This window comes from Scyliorhinus torazame, chromosome 6 (assembly GCF_047496885.1).
Source record: "Scyliorhinus torazame isolate Kashiwa2021f chromosome 6, sScyTor2.1, whole genome shotgun sequence".
Lineage (NCBI taxonomy): Eukaryota > Metazoa > Chordata > Chondrichthyes > Carcharhiniformes > Scyliorhinidae > Scyliorhinus > Scyliorhinus torazame.
The window spans coordinates 279,743,195-279,764,434 of record NC_092712.1 but is presented as its reverse complement, the minus strand read 5'-3'; the positions used below and the strand labels follow the sequence as shown (position 1 = coordinate 279,764,434).

At 47.6% G+C, this 21,240-nt stretch overlaps 1 protein-coding gene and 1 non-coding gene across 3 annotated transcripts in view; one reads left to right on the top strand and one right to left on the bottom strand.

Moving 5' to 3' along the window:
- Positions 1-6,708: 6,708 nt before the first annotated feature.
- The window catches only part of elmo1 (engulfment and cell motility 1 (ced-12 homolog, C. elegans)), a 370,865-nt gene continuing 356,333 nt past the window's right edge, over positions 6,709-21,240 (top strand). Inside the window, exon 1 of one of the 2 annotated variants that reach the window (XM_072509748.1) lies at positions 6,709-6,872. The gene's annotated coding sequence lies outside the window, so the exon portion shown is untranslated. The remainder of the gene's footprint in view (positions 6,873-21,240) is intronic. The other variant, XM_072509746.1, reaches the window with a different exon arrangement.
- On the bottom strand, positions 14,267-14,457 carry LOC140425966 (U2 spliceosomal RNA). Its single transcript, XR_011948105.1, has one exon. It is a non-coding gene; the product is annotated as a U2 spliceosomal RNA (small nuclear RNA).

Here is a 21,240-nt window from a genome sequence, read left to right as displayed (position 1 = left end):
TCCCACCTCTGCTCCTTTATTGTGGTTTAAAGAATGCCCTTTACCACAGTCTGTACACTCATCCCTTTACCTACCGTGACCCTCTGGCCATTCCCCACCTGCTATCTACATATATGACACACTTGGTTGCCACATATGCTGCTACACGCGAACTACCTCTGGACCCTGGGACAGAGAAACTTTATAAAACTGGCCGCCCTAAAATTCGGGTAGTTAAGATGAACCTCAACCACCACTGGTTGTAGTAAAGAAAAGACTGGACGGAGCAATTGTCCGCCCACTTCCTGCATCGACCACAAGCTGCAAGAATCTCTGCACTTAAAAATTTTTTGCATTTCTTGGGTGTCATTCTCCGCCGGCGGGAGTCTCCGTTCTGCCGGCGCCCGGGGGTTTCCCGACGGCGTGGGGCTGCCCCACAATGGGAAACCCCATTGACCGGCCGGTGTTACGGAGACTCCCGCCGGCCGGTCGGCGCAGAAATGTGGCGGGGCGGGTAGGAGAATTTCGCCCCTTGTCTCTCAAAATGTTATTCAAAAAAAAAAAATGAGGGAGTCACACATGGTGACAATCAGAATGGAAAATTGGATTAAGGAGAGAAAGACAAGTAAAACGAGATATTAACCCAAGATAATCACAGATATTATGCTTGCACCCCCAGGATCACGTGGAACATGAAAGAAGACAAGATGAAGCAAGGACCGCTGACATACGTTTTGATCTTCGCTGGACTCCTACAACTGCGCGCGCAACAAACTATTTTAATCCACACTACACCAGCCCCGAATACCACCACACAACATGACACCCCTAGCCAGAACACTACACCACACATAGAGATAGACACTGACACCCCCACTTGGTGCGAAAACATTGCCAATTGGAACCCCCTTTCATATACAGTAGAGGCCCTTCTAGTAATTGCAATAATCTGCAGTGCCATTCAGACACTTCGACTCCGTAAATGGCGTGCAAAAGTCTACCAGTCCCCGATATATACAGTTCGAGCCCCCTTTCTCAGCATTCAACAAAACTGAATTACCTGCTGCAAGAATTATAACCATGTACCTCTGTAAACTTTGATAGATTAAGCAGAAATGTAATGCTGCTGTTTTAAAATTTTTGTACTGTACATAAGTTCCTTTTGATATTCAGCAGCAGCATAAGAGTAGTTTATAGATAGATAGATAGATAGATAGAATTTACAGTGCAGAAGGAGGCCATTTGGCCCATCAAGTCTGCACCGGCTCTTGAAAAGAGCACCCTACCCAAGGTCAACACCTCCACCCTATCCCCATAACCCAGTAACCCCACCCAACACTAAGGGCAATTTTGGACACTAAGGGCAATTTATCATGGCCAATCCACCTAACCTGCACATCTTTGGACTGTGGGAGGAAACTGGAGCACCCGGAGGAAACCCACGCACACACGGGGAGGATGTGCAGACTCCGCACAGACAGTGGCCTAAGCCGGAATCGAACCTGGGACCCTGGAGCTGTGAAGTAATTGTGCTATCCACAATGCTACCGTGCTGCCCGTGTTAGTTAGATAGTGTTAGTTAGAGATTCAATTGTGCGGATAAGTTAAATGTTTAATAGTGAAATGTTTTGTAGTGACCCATTAGAAATTAGTAATTTGTGATGTGTTAAAAGAATTAGGTAAATGCCCCAAAATATAGGACAGAATAGTGTAGAACCTGTCCTTGACCAAGGGTGACCGGCACACCAAGGTTGGATGGGGATCAACACTGTGATACACCACGCTTCGCGTTCAGGATCAAGAGGACGGGATGTAGCCATCTGAGATGGCCACCTGCAAAGGACCATGGGAATTATGGCCAACCCAGGACTCAGACAGACACTGGAATTTAGAAGGATGAGGGGGGATCTTATAGAAACATATAAAATTATGAAAGGAATAGATAGGATAGATGCGGGCAGGTTGCTTCCACTGGCGGGTGAAAGCAGAACTAGGGGGCATAGCCTCAAAATAAGGGGAAGTAGATCCTTCATTAAATGTTTTTAAGATAAAGATAGGTTGTTTTTTGAAGAATAAAGGGATTAAGGGTTATGGTGTTCGGGCCGTAAAGGGGAGCTGAGTCCAATAAAGATCAGCCATGATCCCATTGAATGGCGGAGCAGGCGCGAGGGGCCAGATGGCCTACTCCTGCTCCTAGTTCTTATGTTCTTAAGTCCTGACAGCCTCTGTGGAGCAGGTGCCGTGCTCCGACCACTGTCTGGTGTGGGCCGGGCACGCCCTGTCTGCGCTCAGACATGGTCCGCGTATTGGCATTTTAACAACCTGTTGCTGGAGGACAAGTGGTTCCTGGGCTTGTTTCGTCACTTCTGAACTGGCCGGATAAGGCTCTGGTGGGACGTGGGCAAGAGTCACGTGCGTACCTTCTGTAAGGAGTATGCAAGGGTGTTAACAAAGAGGCAGAAATCCAAGTTCGAGGAGTTGGAGAAGGAGGTGCTTGACCTGGTGTAACGTCTTGATCAGCCCAATGAGGACCCGGCCCTGTGGCTGGTGGACAGAGAGAAGGAAGACACCCTGCGGGACCAGCAACTTGTCGGGTCAGGGGCGTGTATGTGAGGTCATGGATGCAGATCATCACGGACATGGGCCACGGCTCCCCCTTCTTCTACTCGCTGTAAAAAAGGCGCGGGTTCTGTCAGCGGCTTCTTAGGGTCCCTTGTCTTGGATCTGGAGGAGGTCAGGGCCTAAATCCAAAGCTTCTGCAGTGCCCTCTTCTCTCTGGATCCAGCCTGTGAGGATACTTGCAGAGTTTTGTGGGAGGACCTGCCGCAGGTCGGCCTGGAGGGTGCCGGGAAGCTTGATAGCTGGGGAGCTGACTGGCCTCCTCGACAGCCTGTCCAGGGACATAATCCCAGGGCTGGACAGGCAGGCAGTGGAGTTCTTCAGGGCATTCTGGGACATCCTGGGGAGCAACTAGACGGGGGTCCTGGGGGAAATTATCACAACCGGGGATGTGCCCCTCTCATGGCGCAGAGCCACCATTACCTTTACGTTGAGCACCCTCCACAATGGTGTGCCTTGGTGATGCATTTCTTCCGCCAGGTGCAAGGCCTCAATTATGACGTGCAGCTCCTGTTAATTGGTCTGCAGGTCTTCATTACTCTCTGTAGGCGTAGCCTGTCTTTTACAAGGATCTGCTCAAAATCTGGAGCATGGGCGCCTCGTCCCGCAGCTCTCCCCCATCAGGAATGGTGGCTGTCATCAGGGAGCCGCTGCTCAGGAATCCGCACCTCCACCAATACCATTTGGAGTGGCTGGCGGAGGAGTGAATGTGGCTGCCGGGTGACCAGGATCGGGGACGTGCTGGGTGCCGGAGGAGTGGGCTGGAAGATACCTCACGAGTTAGCTCAATGCGCAGCGGTGGACGCCCGGCTCGCGGCCAATGCCATCCGAGACCTCAAAACGGTCGTGCTCGGACCCGGTGGCTCTCGCGATTTGGAAGACACACAAGTGTGCGGTGGTATCCCATCTGGGCGAACTCCTGCCCGGATGGAATTCCACATTGGACCAGGCCATGAAACCTTCCTCGGGGGCTGGTGCCCCAGAATCCTAGCTGCCTCACAGAAATGCACCTCCGTGCCTTTTCGCATTGCGCGGAGGGGTTTCCTGTACGGGCTGCTGCTGCACACTGTCCACCTCCTTGCCCTCGTCTGGACATGCAATAGCGTGCCTTGTTGCCATCCAACAGCAGTGGTCCACACTGGAGGTCCCTCTCTGGAGGGATCCTCCCCCTCAATCTTAGGGGTGGATTCTGGCCACAGGTTTAGGACCTGTTCTAGGATTTTTTTAAACCTTGCCATGGGAACAGATGAAAGCCTGCATTGTGCAACCACTAGGTGCAGGAAGAGAAGCAAAGAAAAACAAGGCACCTTGGAGGTTGTTGCATGCAGCAATCACTGATTGTACTGGTTCATGGACTCCCAAGGATCTTGCCATTTTTGCGGCCTTGTGGAGTCCATGGACCATGTCTACGTTACGTGTTATAGGCTGCACTCCCTTTTTAATTTTCTGTCAATTCTTTTGTGACGTTTTGTTTAAACTTTAGCACCACGCTCCTAGTCTATGGGTACCCAGAGCAGAGAGGGGCAGGGAAGGCGGAGGACTTCTTTGTGAACCTGCTCCTGGGCCTGGGGAAGCGTGTCATTTATAGGTCCAGGCAGCGGGCGACCGAGGGGGCCGTCCGGCCAGACTGTCTGCCCCTCTTCCACGGCTACATTCACAGCCGGGTGTTCTCGAAAGGGAGCATGCGGTGTCATGAGAATGTCACTTTGAGAAATGTTTGTCTGCTCATGTTACTGCAGTGGTGTCAGAGTATGGGTGGAGCTGGGCTGTCTTGTTGCTATATTTACTTGCTATAAATATGATGGTTAATAAGATCGCATTTCTTAATCCTAATTATGAGTATGCTTTCAGAGTCGACAGGTGTCTCTCGATACTGCCACAAGGTTCAACCGAATAGCGATCAAAGAGCCAATACACCAGTTAGTTAGTTCAATGTCAATACTACTTTATTTACACACAGTATGATTTACTCATGCACAATAACACTGCAGGCTAAACTACATCTATCACTAACACCTATACTTAATTTCGGGTGCCCACTTAGGTCAAAGGAACAATGGCCATGTTCGGATCTGAGGCTGTTGGGTTCGAAGAGGTAACAGGAGTACAGGTAAGGTTGTCGTCTGGTAGCGAGCGTTGAACTTGAACTTATTTGCTGCTGGTGGTGCAGGTGGAAGGGTTTCTCCGCTTGAGAGCCAAATCCAAGAGACTGAACCTTTGGTGGGGGTTTCTTCTTATACTCGGAGGGGCTTCGAGCGCTTTTAGCCGGGCCTTAAACTTGGTCCCAATTAATTGGGCAGCTTCTTGATGACTGCCATCGATCTGAGCCAATAAAGGGGTGGGGGCCTTGATGACTGGGCGTGTCCGAAGTGGCCGTTGGCCTTGCTTTGTTTGTGTCTTCTTGCTGGGGTGGTGGTGCCGGAATGTCTGGGACAGTATCGGTTACCTGAGCACTAGTTCTTTGTTCCTCGGAGATGGGCCATTAGTATGTAAATCGGCCCAGGGTTTCAGTCCAGTCTACCGTCTGTCTTCCAAATATACATTCAGGCTCTGTTGCCTGCTTGTTGCTTTGCATTGTCCATTTTTCCCTGTATATATACTGAAAGTGGCCATCCCAGATGGTTACAGTCTGTCAGCTTTTAGTTTCACTTTGAGAAAAGCTTGGGTGTGTATGTGTTTTTATGGTTTCGTTTCAGTGTTGGAGCTGCAGCCAGCCACAGAAGGTGTAATGTTGTTCTCTCTGCCATGTAAAGACTATATTTTTGGTGAATTCAGAGTTATAACTTTTCTCAGTAGTGAATTTAAACCTGATGTGCTTCTGTTTAAAGTTTTTTTAAATGTCTTATGTATGTTAAAAGGAAAGCTTAAAGGTTACTTAGTGTTGTATTCTTTGGGGATTGTATTTGAATTGATGGTTGCTAAGGTGTTCACTGTATGTTTTAAAAAGGTTAACTTGAGTTCATAGAATAAACATGGTTTTGCTTTAAAAAATATTTTTCGATTTCTGCTGTGCCACACCTGTAGAGTGGGCCGTGTGCTCCCCATACCACAATCTAGTAAATGTTGTGGGTCAGGTGAACTCCATGATACACTTTGGGGTTTCTCTAAACCCTGGCCCATAACAGGTGTCCACTGGCACCATTGAGGGCTTCCGTGCCCGATGGGCGAAGGGGTTGGGGTGCTTTATTGACCTCTTTAATTGCCTCTAACAGGAGCGACCCTTTTTGCTTTGTCCCTAAGTTTGTTTCCGTTCTTCGATTTGGTTGGTTTACCTCAAAAGTGTGGCCAATGCACCTACCCTGCACATCCATGGGTTGTGGGGGTGAGACCCACGCAAACACTGGGAGAATGTGCAAACTCCACATGGACAGTGATCCTGGGCCAGGATCGAACCCTGGTCCTCACCGTCGTGAGGCAGAGGCAGCAGTGCTAACCACTGTGCCACCATGCCGCCCGAACATTATAAAGTTGAGGACTATTGTAATACTAATTACGGATTTACCTGACCCTTTGCTGCACCAAAGTGAAAATCAAATAATGGAAGCTGAAAAATAGTTTTTATTTTAAAAGCCTCCTCCTCTCCTCCCTTCACTGAATCCCCGTTCAGCACACTACCTCTTGCAGCAAACCTTATGGAAGACACCCATAGTCCACCCAAGCAGATTGAGAATCAACCTGCAAAATCCTTCAAGAAAATGCCAATGGCAGGCGTTAAGAGCGGGAGTGCCGGCTCCTGGTCAGCCAAGCTTGGTGCAGGGTGGCACACTTCAAGCTATACGCCTCTGGCCACAGGCTGTTTCAGGGTAAAGCAAACCGCTTTTCCCCGATGCACTGGATTCCCACTTTGAACCAAGTTTTCAAATATAGTGCCTCTCTCTCTCTCGCTCAGTCAGTCAGCAAAGTCCCTCCTGGCTGACAGCTGTAAAAGTCTCCCCCGCCCCCAGCAGAGGCCACCACAATCCAGCATCCTCCCCCACACTGGGCGCAACCATACTTTTACACAACCCAGGGACCGCCAGGCAGAGAAAAACCTGCCAGCCTCACTGACAGGAAAACGCTGAGCTCGGATACTTTTGATCTAAAAAAGAAATAAAGTCTTGAATGCTCTGTGCGAAACTTGCCAGCTGGGTTGGGGTGGTGGGTTTTTTATTTGCGGTGGTGTGTTGGAGAGCGCGGCCAGCAGGAGGCGCGCGTGTGCGTGTGGAGGCGCCACTGACAAGCGGGCGGCAGAGGCTGGCTGAGATGCTGGAGAGGACGACCAGAGCAGAAAGCAGGTCAGTCACCGCTTCTTTCAATCCGCATTGGAGTGAATCGCTAACTATTAAAAGTCAACCTCCTGGTGAAAGAGGCTGATTTAAAAAAAGAGTAATTATAATAAATTGAAACCAGGCTGCAATGTCCCCCCCCCCCCCCCCCCCCAAAATGTTAGTATTTTGTTTGAATGGGGCTTTGTGCATTGCCCCGCTGGCCGCTGAAGAGTATTCACTAGTTTGCAGCTGGGCCCCGCGCTCTGTGCCTGATTATTGCTCTGCTTGCTGGTCACCAGTTGCCGCCAGCCCCGCTCCCCCCACCCCCTCTCTATCGGCGTGTGTATATTTTATGAGGGCTGCAGGGATTTGGAGATGGGCAGAGTGCCAGAGCGTGGGGCCCGTGTCTGGCACCAGAGGTCTGCAGTCCCCCCCCCCCCCCCCGGCAAGGTGCAGATGGAGCGGCTTCAGGCGCTTCGACTACCAGGGAGGGGGCTGCAGCACACGAGGAGAGCAAGTCAGGGCTGCAAACACCCCGCCCGCCCATTGGTCAGCAAGGCGGGCAGTGGAAACCATGATTAGAATGCGACTTCGGTGCTATTTGTGGAGCTGGTGTCAAAGCACACGGTTTGGGAAGCTTCATTCTGCTTCTCTTGCTCAGTGAGCCGCTTCCCCACCCACCCCACTTTTAAATGCAACAGGGGCCTGCTCAGCTCAGTCCAGTCACGGTGGGATCATGTTGAGACATTGGTTGCCCGTCGCTTTAAAAGGATGACCCCAAACCTAATTTTTCTCTTTTTCAAGCCCACGAATCCTGCCCCCCTCACGGCTGGGCGATGGTTGTTTTGAAGCGCATTTTCTCCAAAGAGTTGTAAAATCAAGTAACTTGCAAAGTAGGCAACACACGCCAAGTGCAAAGTGGAGTCAGGATGCAGGAGCCAGGGAACCTTTATTGCTTGCTGGTGTGTTTTGGAAAGCAGATTTAGACTTTCTAAATGGTTCTGTAAACTTATTGATTGGTTTGAAATAAACCCTTTGTTTCTTTTAAATTCCCGAGAAACAAACAAATTCATTGTTTCTCTTCTAATGCCCTGATTCTTTGAACACTGCCAATGCAGCTTGTAACAAATATAATTGATTTTACAGTGATACTTATTGTCACTTTAAAACAAATTGTACAGTATTTGAAGAATAATGTTACTAATTGGAACATGGGTTATGAAGAGAAAAATCTTTAACCTTTGGGCCACAGAAGCCTACTTGTGACACTTATAAAGATTATTATTATCCCTGCCGCTTGTATTTTATTCTGGCCTCTTAAAGCATCCCCGATTTTAATTGTTCTGCCGCACGTGACTGCACCTTCAGCCACCTAGGCCCTAAACATTTTGATTTCCTTAACATCTCTGCCTCTTTAAGACGCTTCTTTTAAAACTTACTAGTTTGACCAAACCTTTTGACCATCTGCCCGAGCTAATTTTGTGTTGTGTGACGCAGTGTCTCAAGTTTTAAAGTTCCTTTACGCGAAGCACCTTGGGATGTTTTATTATGTTAAAAGTGTGATTTTAAATCATTGTCTAAGTGTCATGCTGAGTGGCAGAGGTGACCATGGTCTTGCAGTCTTTCTGATCATAACAGTGGCTAACCTGGTTGTTGGAATTCTGGCTAAACCAGTCTTTATTTACTTCAGGTCCACCTGCAGTTCATGGATGTCCATATTGAGCAAGTTGTTGGCCCAAGTAGTGCTAACTCTATTCACTCTGTTATTCTGATAAGAAAAGAGGTAGCATCTGCGGAGAGAGAAACAGTTAATGTTTCACATCTATAATCATGTGATGATGGAAATATTATGCAATTATTACCTCATTGTTGTATGAAAACTGGCTGCTGAATTTCCTACATTACAACAGTGACAGCACCTGAAAAGTACTTTGTAAAGTGTTTGTGGTGCCCTGAGGTTCTGAAAGATGCTGTATAAATGCAAGTTACTTTTCTTTCTAATCTCAATGGAATTGAGCCAGCCTAACTTCACAATGTGAAGAGCCTATTTAAAATTAGATCATTTCTTTTGAGTGTTGTCCTCCCCTTTCTTAAAATAAATTTAGAGTATCCAATTTAGCATGGCCAATCCACCTAGCCTGCACATTTTTGGGTTGTGGGGGCGAAAGCCACGCAAACACGAGGAGAATGTGCAAACTCTACAAGGGCAGTGACCCAGGGCCGGGATCGAACCTGGGACCTCGGTGCCGTGAGGCAGCAGTCCTAACCGCTGCGCCACCATTCTGCCCTGGTGTCCTCCCTTGTAAGGAGTGGAAGCCTGACTCACCATACTGTGGGGTGGGGGAAACGTTACTTTCCTGGCTTCCCTCAAACAGGACTCCTCGATTAAGGGCATGAGAATTTATCTCCACGTTGTCTGGTGTAAAGAGAGTTAAGTGCATACTTGTTTTTCCACACAGACACACATGCTTTGCTCTCATTCTTTGAAGCCACCCCACCAAACTAATCTGTCTCCTGGCCCTCTTCTCCATGTTCAAAACTTGACTTAAATAGATTTCCTTTTTGACCAACCTTTTATGATCTAAACCTCCAGCAAAAGTTTGATATCCATTCCTCTCATATTTGTACGAAATGCCTTGCGACAGTCGATAAATGCAACTAGCTGACATCAGAGTGCTAGTTGTATTTTAAAAGCAGGACACAACTGTTGTAAGTGCAATTTTTAAACTTTTGTTTTAGAAGTGGTGTGTGCAAGGAACAGGGGAATGGAACAAAGCATGTGCGATCATTATTTTGTCCATTTTCAAATATTGTGTTTTGTATGTTCCTGATCAGTAAATTGCATTTATAAGGCAGCTCCAATGTCCCAAGGGACTTTACTGAAATGTTGGCAAGAACAAAATTTGACATTGCGCCACATGAGACGATGTTAAGACAAAAGCTTGGTCAAAAAGTGTGTTTTAAGGAATATCTGAAAGTAGAAGAGATACGTGGTGAGGTTTACACCTAGATCCAGAGCTTGGGGCCGAGGCAATAGATCGGCAAAGGAATTTGGGGTTGCATAAGAGGCCAGAATTAGAACAATGCAGAAACAAAAATAGGAGTGAGGGGGGGCAAGTCTATAAAGGGATTTGAGTACAAGGATGTGAAGACTTCCTTGGCCTCAGTACTTTTTCCAGACTACCTTTTGGCGAAGGAAAAATAACTTTAGATATGAATCTCTCACTTTAAATGATGCATGTTTTCATCTCATCTTTTCGCCTCATAGCTTTTCCAGAAGGCAGTGACCCATGCTAAGGGTGTGTGGGGTGAAGGCGTTGCACTGAATATAATAGTTTGTCAGTACTTACCTGGTACTTTGGCAATCTTCATTTTTATAGGAAGAGCCTGTAAACAGAGGTACCAAGCCTGCTCCCCTTGGGTAGGTGTAAAAGATTTCATGGCACTGTTTTGAAGAAGAGCATGGAAGTTTTCCCCAGTTTCCTGGTCAATTTATCCTTGAACCAATGCCTAAGAATAGATGATTGTCTCATTGCTGTTTGTTGAAACAAGCTGGGAGCAAATTTTTGGTTGAATTTCCTGCGTTACAACAGTGTCTACACTTTAAAAGCACTTCCTTAGTGTGCTTTGGGTTAACCTGGGGTTGTGAAATGTGTTATATAAATACAAGTTATTTCATATGTGACAATAAATGGTGTCAGCATCTGATATTCATGTGTTTTATTCATGCAAGGGCCAGCGACAGGAATGCTCACAGCTAGTTGTAACACTTTACTGTCTACCTCCCTGGCTGAACCTACCCATTTGAAGGTGGTCCTGTGATTGAATCTGGAGCCTTTTTGTATTATAATGCACCCAGCAGCACCCCTTGAGATCCACATTGTGGTCTGATGGTGTGGTGATTATGTTACTGGACCAGAAGCCTGTTTGAAAAATCCAGAGTGCGAGTTCAAATCTCACCACGGCAGTTGAGATTTTGAATTCAGTTAAATTTTTTTTGAATAAAGTTGTTATCCGTTCAAGTGGCCACAGAGCTGTGGTTTGTCATATAAACCCAACTGGCTCACTAAGGGCCTTCAGGGAAGGAAGCCTGCCATCATTACTTGGTGTGGCCCAAATGTGCCTGATGTCCTAGACCATTGTGGTTGGCCCTTAACTGTCCCCTGAAGTGTCAGCCACTCAGTTGACTCAATCTGCTACCAGTGCTTCACTGAGGAAGGCCCATAATCCCCAAGGACCCCCCTCCTTCCCAAAAGAGAAATAAGGCATGGGCAATAAGTACCACCCTTTTCAGTGACCCTCCCATTCCATGCATGAATAAAATAGTTGAATCAAAACAATCAGGAATATTGTCTGCAGAAGCCAGAGTTATGGAAGATACTGCCGTAGCTCTTTTGAACACTTCCAAGAATCTCTTTCCTCTGACAGGTGCAAGATTGTTGTCAGCACGAGTCCTCCTCATTTTTGAAACAAATATTTTTATTCAAGGCATTTTCAATTATTTACAAACATAACACAGCACCAATAACCGTCGCTCCCAAACCAAACTCTAAATGCCAAAAACCCTTATATCTCAATCCACATCTCCTGCCCCTTTTTCTAGCTATAATATAATACCCCAAAAGACCACCCCCATCCCCTATAACAACAAACCTCCCCCCCCCCCTCTGCCTGCTGTCCAGTCCTCCTTATAATTCAAGTATCCAGGCTGCAACCTGCAGCCATTGATGGATTAAAGTTAACTTGTTTCACACACATGCACTTGTTTCAGACAATCAGGTATGGCTATGGCCTTGCCCAAAGAACTCTTTTTGAGTTGGTTTAGAAGGAGCTATGTTTAAACCACTTGCTCAGGTTATTTTGCGTTTTGTCGGTTGGTTCTGTGGCCACAGTGTCACCAACGAATAACGAGGATGCCAGCAGCCTGGGCTTTTGATGTCTGCTGACGCTTTGCTTTCAAACTAACCTGTAAAATGCACAGTTCAGAGCGGGCTGCAGGAAGTGATCAGAATAATTTCTGGTCTGCAGATTGGCACCTACTGAACAGTTCAAATTAGAAACCTGTACAGGAAATGGTTGTGAGAGTGTGTACTGCCTTATTTTGAAAGCAGAGCCTGGAGTTGTTGTGGCTTTAAACACTGTGCTGCACTGAACGTGACACTCTACGATTACTGACTTGGATTTTCTGAAAAGTTATGTCAATTGGGAGGGGAGAATGAAAGCAAACTTCAGTTTATTACAGAGAGCTGCTGATTACAGTGATACTACTGTGAGCTGTGCTATGGTGTAAATTGTTCTCTTTAAATTTTAGTAACCAGTAGAATGATTTTCCAATAATGCAGAACCATTTCAGGAGCTAGAATTTGAGACACTTTTCAGAGTTCGATGTCATTCTTTCCACAAGCTCCTGAAAGTTGGTGGGTGTTGCGGGGAGGGGATAATAATCAGGCCAAGCTGTCAAATTACTCGGTCTTGTCTTGCAGGGATCAAAGAGGATGTGCAAGTTCCAGGGCAGGCTCAGTTCCAGGAATAAACCTGCTCCAAAAATCTTCGTCGTGTTGGAAATGGCTGAGCAGGATTTGAAGTGTTTTTACAGCATTTGCAGGGTGTTACGTTTTGCATCACTTGTGCTCTACTGAATTCACGCACACTTTTTAAAAAAATGCTGTTGTAATAAATAACCATACTGTAAGTTTTTATTCTGGAATGGTACCCCCGCTTTTAAAAGCAACAAGCCTCTACACTCTTCTTACTTATGCCCTTTGCACATCATCCCCAGCTAAGTTGGCGGGCGCATAAATAATTGTGAAAACATTGCGAATAAAGCTTTGGTGCTGAATTTAAAAAAAAAAATCCTTCCCTTTACCCTTGTAGGAAACTGTTTGCCCCCACCCTTGCCCCACATTCTCAAAGCTGGTTTAGTAACTCAATTTGTGTCAGTGGTTAGCACTGCTGCCTCACAGCAGCAGGGACCTGGGATCAATTCCAGCCTTGTGTGACTGCGTGGAGTTTAGATGTTCTCCCCGTGTCTCTGTGGTTTTCTTCTGAGTGCTCCAGCTTTCTCCCACAGTCCAACTGTTGCCCTTTTCTTTTACTCTGTCTTTTCTGTGGCTCTGTTCCAGTTATGGCTGTCAGTGAGTTTGCCCTTCTTTCTATGTTATATGTCTTACTGCTTAGATTCGCCAGGTATCGAATGATACCACCACAAGTTTCAAAGAGCCAAACACCAGTTAGTTCAAGGTCAAGGGTACTTTATTTACACACAATTAGTCATGCAACATAAACTCTACCAGTTAACTACACCTATCAACTAAGACAACCTGTACTTAACTTCGGGCACCCGGTTTAGGTCAGAAAACAGTGGCCGCTGTTCAATTCTGGATCTCTCGGGTTCGAAGGTAACTGCTGCTCAGCTGGGCTCATCCGTCTGGTAGCGAGCGTTGAACTTGGACTCGCTTCTGGTGTTGCTACGATTGCCGATGACCGTGACCGGGGTACCAAGGCCAAGAGAGAGCGAACGTATGGCGAACTCTTCTTCTTATACTCGGGGGTGTTTCACGCTCTTTTTATTGGTCCTTCGATTTGGGCCATACTAATTGGATGATCCGTGATCACTCCGTTCGATTCTTTAGCCAATAAATGGGCGGGGATCTGGATGGCTGGGCATGTCCCAAGCGGTCACTGACCCCGTTGTTTGCATTTCCCTTGAACAGAGAGTGGCGCCGAAATGTCTGGGACTGTCCTGGTTGCTTGAGTACCAGTCCTTTGTTTTGGTGAAGATGGGCCATCAAATGCTAATCGGCCCCATTAAAATGCTAATTGGATGGAGTTTCGATACCGTCTGGATTTCTTGCTTACAAATATGCATTTCAGGCTCTGAGCCTGCCTGAGTCTTGGCTTGTCCATTTTACCTGCTAGGCTTTGCGAGTTTCTTTGTACCTAGTTGGAAGTGGCCATCCCAGATGGCTACACAACGATGTGCAGGTTAGGTAGATTGGCTATGTTAAATTGCCCCCTGGTGTCCAAAGATGTGCAAGTTAGGTGGGGTTATGGGGTTACGTGGATAGAGTGGGATGTGGCCGCAGGTAGGGTGCTCTTTCCGAGGGTCACTACAGACCCAATGGGCCAAATTGCCTCCACTTGCACTATCGGACTTCAATTCAGTGATACATAGGCACAAACATGCAGTTCATCCCTTCTGTGTGCCTGGTTAAGTTTCAGAAAAGAGAAGTGACACAGATTTGACTCTTTTGCAGTTACTGCTCAAGACTGGCAATGTTTTCAAGCATACAAAAGTTTTGGTTCAAATACCAAAATTATGAAATTAAGGAGCAAGCTGACTATCTGTTTGGATCACAGTTCTGTCACATGAGATGGGACTGGATTTTGACTGCATGATCTATAATATATATATATATTATATATATTTTTTTATTCCTTTGTCAGAGTTACAAAGCCAAAGCGCAGTGTGGACAGGGGCAAACCCCTAATCCAGCTCCTTGCCTGCTCCAAAAAACAATTTAAATTGAATCCAATTCATGGTCCCCACAAGAGAGGCATACCAGATCCAGGCATTACACGCTTGATCTTAGCCAAAAGGCCAAGAAGTGATATCTATAAAATATATTACAGAATCACAGAATCTTTACAGTGCTGAAGGAGGCCATTTGGTCCATCAAGTCTTCATTGGCTCTCTGAAAGAACATTTTTCCTAATCCCATTCCCCTGCCATACCCCTGTATCCTTGTACGTTCTTACTTTTCAGATAGCAATTCAATTCCCTTTGGAATACCTCTATCAGACCTGCCTCCGCCACCTTCTCAGGAAGTTCGTTCCAGACTCCAACCACCCTCCGGCTGAATTTTCTTTCCTTACGTCACTTTCACTCTTTCTGTCCATTATTTTGAATCTGCCCTCAAATTTTTTATGCTCTCTTGAGTAGGAACAGTTTCTCACTATTTATCCTGTCTATAGCCCTTAGGATCTTAAATACCTCTATCAAGTCTCCTCTCAGCAATTTCTTCTCCAAGAAAAACTGTCCAAATTTCTCCAATCTATCCTCATAGCTACAGTTCTTTAGCCCTGGAATCAGGTGAGTCTCCTCTGTACTCTTTCTGATGCCTTCACATCTTTCCTCAAGTATGGTGTCCAGAACTGGATGCAGTACTACAGATGAGGCCTAACTAATGTCTCATACAAGTTCACCCTTTACTCTTGTACTCAGTGCCCCAATTAATAAAGTTGAAGATACTATGCTTTATTAATTGTTCTCTCAACCTGCCATGTCACCTTCATTGACTTATGGACATATACACCAAGGGTCCTCTGTTCCTGCACCTCCATTAGAGTTTCTCCCTTTATTTTATATTGTCTCTCCATATTCTTCCTGCTAAAATTAATCATCTCACACTTCTGTGCATTGAACTTCATCTGCCACTTGTCTGCCCAATCCACCAATGTGTCTATGTCCTTTTGAAGTTCAAGACTATCCTCATCACAGTTGACATTTCCAATAATTTTATCATCCATAAATTAAAAAATAATGCCATGTACTCCACAGTCTAGGTCATTAATATATATCAGGAAGAGTTAGCCCTGTTGTTTCACAGCGCCAGAGTCCCAGGTTCGATTCCCGGCTTGGGTCACTGTCTATGCGGAGTCTGCACGTTCTCTCCGTGTCTGCGTGGGTTTCCTCCGGGTGCTCCGGTTTCCTCCCACAAGTCCTGAAAGACGTGAATTGGACATTCTGAATTCTCTTTCAGTGTACCCGAACAGGCGCTGGAGTGTAGAGGCTAGGGGATTTTCAGAGTAACTTCATTGCAGTGTTAATGTAAGCCTACTTGTGACAATAATAAGTGTCCCAATACTGGCTCCTGGGGAACTCCATTACAAACCTTCTTCCAACCTGAAAAACAGCTATTTATTTATCACATATTCATTCTTGTCACATATTCATTTTTTGTTCATTGGATGAGTGTTGCTGGCAAGGTCGGTATTTATTGCCCTCAAGGTGGTGTTGATAAGCCACCTTCTTCAACTGCTGCAGTCCATGTGGCATAGGAGTTTTAGGGAGGTAATTCCAGGATTTTTGACCAACGGCAGTAAAGAAACCAGGATTGATTGCTGGGATGGCAGGATTGTTGCACGACTAGAGTTTGGGTTGACTGGACCAGTAATCCCTGGAGTAGAAAAATGAGAGGGGATCTTATTGAAGTGTATAAAATTCTCCCAGGGCTAGACAGACTGGATGCAGGGATCCTGGGCGGGATTCTCCGTTTTAGCGCCGGAGCGTTTTATGTCGGTTATCATCTGGCCGCTAGGAGCAGCGATTTTCCCCCCAACCCACAGGGGCCCGGCGCGGAGGAACATAGCCCTCCCGCCGATCGGCAGCCCCCGATCAAGGGCCTGGCCACTGTGGAGGCCCCCCCCCCAAACCAGGACAGCCCCCGCAGCCAGAATGGCGAGGTCCCGCCGGGGAGGACCACACGCGAACGACGCCGGCGGAGCTCGGCCCGTCGTGCACGAAGAATCGCCGGGGGGGTCCGTGTTAAGCAGCCCCGACCGCGCATTGGCGCCATTTCTCCAGTCGCCGGAGAATCGGTGGCCCGGAATCTAAGGATCAGAGAATCCCGCCCCCTGTTTCCACTGGCTGGGGGGTGGGGGGGTCTAAAACAAGGGGCTACAGTTTCAGGAGCCTGGATAAGCTATTTAGGACTGAGGTGAGGAGAAATTTCTTCACTTGTAATGTGAATCTGTAGAATCCTCTACCACAGAAGCCTGTGGAGGCCAGGTTGCTGATTATGTTTAAGAAATACATGTATTTCTAGATGCTAAAGGGTATGGAGAGAGAGAGCAGAGCAGGAGTATGGTGTTGAGTTGGAGGATCAGCCATGATCACAATGAATGGCTATTTTCTATGTTTCTTTGCTTTCACATTGTTCAGCCAGGCTGCTTTCTAGATAGGGAGATGTTAGGAACTTGGGTCCGAAATGAGGTCCAAGATGTAGCAGGCAATTTAGGGGTTAACAGACTGAGGGAAAAGACTGCTAACAGCAGAGTCAGAGGGATATGCCCACTGTCTGAGTTACCTTGTCACATTCAGACATAACCTTGTTAGTGGGAATACATAATATGCCCCACTTCAGCCAGGATGATCCAGTCGAGATTTATTGTCATTCAGGACAACCTTGTTTGACCAGCCATTAGCCCATCACAGAGTCTGATGACTATCAGCCCGTCAATGGAAAGTTAGTTGCGTGTGAATTGCAGTGCTCGTTTTTGGGAAATTAGACAGCCAATCTGATAATAATGAATTCATGTCTGGCCTCCTCAGGACAGAACCTTTGTTTGAGTCGGTGGGCGGAGCTTAGAGAATTCGACCAGAGAGGTCAAGAAAGAAAGCACCGAGGCAGGCTTTAGAAAAGGGTTCTGAACAAATACCCCGAACAGAAGAAAAATTGGTTTGTAAATGCCAGAATTGCCTTTGCCTGTCTGTGTAAGTGGAGTGGTTAAATTATTTATTTTTTAAAATATGTTTTTATTCCAAATTTTTACAAAATTTTACAAACCACTACAGAAAGAAAGCAACAAAAACATAATAATAATAGTAAAGAAAAGCAAATTAACGTTTGCGATCTGGATGGGTCCCGCAGAACGCCGGGACCCATCCAGACCGCAAACATGCCCCCCTAGCAGCCCCTCTACCTCAACCAGTGCCCGGGACCCTGCCAGGCGTGACCCCAGATACGTAAACAGTGCCCTGTTCCCCGCCAGCGCCCTGGACCCCGCCAGACGCAACCATCTACCTTCCACAAGAGCTGCCATCTGCCATCGGATCCCAGGATCATCCAGCAGCGGCTGCTGACCGAGGAAGCGAGGGAAATGCGGCGGTCTGCAGGTTAGGCTGAAGCAACGCGGTTTCAAGACGCCTCTCCCCAGCATACTCCTGGCCAACGTCCAAGCGATCGAAAACAAGCTGGATGAACTTAACGCCAGACTTACCTCTCAGAGGGAAGTAAGAGACTGCAGTGTGCTCTGTTTCACAGAGACATGGCACACCCCCGCCACACCGGACTGTGCCATACAACCTGAAGGCTTCTCAATTCACCGGGCGGACCGCATGGCATCATCAGGCAAAGCGAAGGGTGGAGGGGTGTGCCTCCTCATCAACTCCTCCTGGTGCTTGGATGTGGTGACTCTGGCGACCTACTGCTCCCCAGACCTGGAATACCTGACCGCGAAGTGCCGCCCCTATTATCTTCCACGTGAGTTCACTTCAGCCATGATCACAGCGGTCTACATCCCACCCCAGGCAGTAGTGAGGAAGGCGCTGGATGAACTATACACAGTAATAAACAACTACGAAACAGAACACCCGGAGTCCTTGTTCATCGTGGCCGGAGACTTCAACAAGGCCAACCTCAAGAGTGTACTGCCAAAATTCCACCAACACATCTCCTGTCCTACCAGGGGCGACAACACTCTTGACCACTGCTACTCAAAAGTCAAGGGCGCCTACCGTTCCATCCCCCGACTGCACTTTGGGAAATCAGACCATAAGACGGTGCTCCTTCTCCCGGCATATAAGCAGAAACTCAAGCGGGAGAATCCAGCTAAGAAGGTTGTGCAGTGCAGGTCCGAGGAGACAGAAGAGCTCTTACGTGACTGCTTAGAGACAGTGGACTGGTCCATATCTAAGAACTCAGCGACCAACTTAAATGAGTACGCCACCACCGTCACAGACTTCATCAGCAAATGTGTGGACGACTGTGTGCCAAAGAAAGCAGTACATGCGTTCCCCAACAGGAAACCATGTCTCAATAGCGAGATTGACTCCCTACTGAAGGACAGATCTGAGGCGTTCAAGGCAGACAACCCTGACCTACACAAGAAATCCAGGTACGACCATCTTTCAAAGCCATCCGAGATGCCAAGAGAGAATATCAAACCAAGCTAGAGTCACAGACAGACTCTCGGCGGTTGTGGCAAGGACTAAACAACGTAACGGGCTACAAAGCGAAGCCGAATAGTATCTCTGGCAGCAGCGCACCCCTCCCCGATGAACTCAATGCATTCTATGCTTGGTTCGAGCAGGTAACCAACAATCCGCTGGCGAGTGCCCCAGCAGCCCATAATTCACCCATACCCACCATCACAGCTTCCGAAGTCAGATTGGCCTTCCTGAAAGTGAACCCTCGGAAGGCGACGGGCCCAGACGGGATCCCTGGTCGTGCACTCCGAGCCTGCGAGGACCAGCTGGCAGAGGTATTCACGGACATCTTTAACCTGTCCCTACTCCACTCCGAGGTCCCCACCTGCTTCAAGAAGACCACCAAAGAAGAACCAGGCAACGTGCCTCAATGACTACCGACCAGTGGCCCTGACTTCAGTCGTAATGAAGTGCTTCGAGAGGTTGATCATGAAGCGCATCACCTCCATACTCCCAGAACGCCTTGATCCACTGCAATTCGCATACCGCTGCAACCGGTCCACATCAGACACCATTTCCCTGGCCCTACATTCATCCCTAGAGCATCTCGAAAACAAGGATTCCATTAGACTTCTATTTATTGACTACAGCTCCGCCTTCAACACAATAATCCCAGCCAAGCTCATATCAAATCTCCAAAACCTAGGACTTGGCTCCCCACTCTGCAACTGGATCCTCGATTTTCTGACCAACAGACCAAAATCAGTAAGAATGAACAACAACACCTCCTCCACAATAGTCCTCAACACCGGCGCCCCGCAAGGCTGCGTACTTAGCCCCCTACTCTACTCCCTGTACACACACTGCGTGGCAAAACTTGGTTCCAACTCCATCTACAAGTTTGCTGACGATATGACCATAGTGGGCCAGATCTCGAATAACGATGAGTCCGAATACAGGAGGGAGATAGAGAACCTAGTGGAGTGGTGTAGTGACAACAATCTCTCCCTCAATGCCAGCAAAACTAAAGAGCTGGTAATTGACTTCAGGAAGCAAAGTACTGTACACACCCCTGTCAGCATCAACGGGGCCGAGGTGGAGATGGTTAGCAGTTTCAAATTCCTAGGGGTGCACATCTCCAAAAATCTGTCCTGGTCCACCCACATCGACGCTACCACCAAGAAAGCACAACACGCCTATACTTCCTCAGAAAACTAAGGAAATTCGGCATGCCCACACTGACCCTTACCAACTTTTACAGATGCACCATAGAAAGCATCCTATCGGGCTGCATCACAGCCTGGTATGGCAACTGCTCGGCCCAGGACCGCAAGAAACTGCAGAGAGCCGTGAACACCACCCAGTCCATCACACAAACCTGCCTCCCATCCATTGACTCCATCTACACCTCCCGCTGCCTGGGGAAAGCGGGCAGCATAATCATTGATCCCTCCCACCCGGCTTACTCACTCTTCCAACTTCTTCCATCGGGCAGGAGATACAGAAGTCTGAGAACATGCACAAACAGACTCAAAAACAGCTTCTTCCCCACTGTCACCAGACTCCTAAATGACCTCATTAACACTACACCCTTGTATGCTTCATCCGATGCCAGTGCTTATGTAGTTACATTGTATACCTTGTGTTGCCCTATTATGTATTTTCTTTTATTCCCTTTTCTTCTCATGTACTTAATGATCTGTTGAGCTGCTCGCAGAAAAATACTTTTCACTGTACCTCGGTACACGTGACAATAAACAAATCCAATCCAACAAAACAAGGTGGGGTATCTGCCCTTTACCAGTGAAATCTATCCACCACCCATACCGCCCACCCCACCCCCCACCCCCCCATCTGGTTTGCTGTTGCTGCTGACCTCCACTTAACGTTCTGCGAGAAAGTCAAGGAACGGTTGCCACCGCCTGGAGAACCCCTGCAAGGACCCTCTTAAGGCAAACTTTATCCTTTCCAAACTTAGAAACCCAGCCATGTCACTGACCCAAGTCTCCACACCTGGGGGTTTTGCATCCCTCCATGTTAACAAGAGCCGTCTCCGGTCTACCAAGGAGGCCAAGGCCAAGACTACGGCCTCTTTCAACTCCTGCACTCCTCGATCTTCTGACACCCCAAGTATCACTATCCCCCAACTCGGCTTTACCCGAGTGTCTAAGACCTTGGACATAGCCTTTACAAAGCCTCTCCAAAATTCTGTACGTGTCGGGCATGCCCAAAACACATGGACATGGTTCACTGGGCTCCCCGAACACCTCACACACCTGTCCTCCACCCCAAAGAACTTGCTCATTCTCGCCACTGTCATATGCGCCCGGTGCACCACCTTAAATTGAATCAGGCTAAGCCTGGCACAAGATGAGGAGGAATTGGACCCTGCCCAGGGCATCTGCCCACAGGCCCTCATCCGGCTCCTCACCCATCTCCTCCTCCCACTTGCCCTTCAGCTCTTCC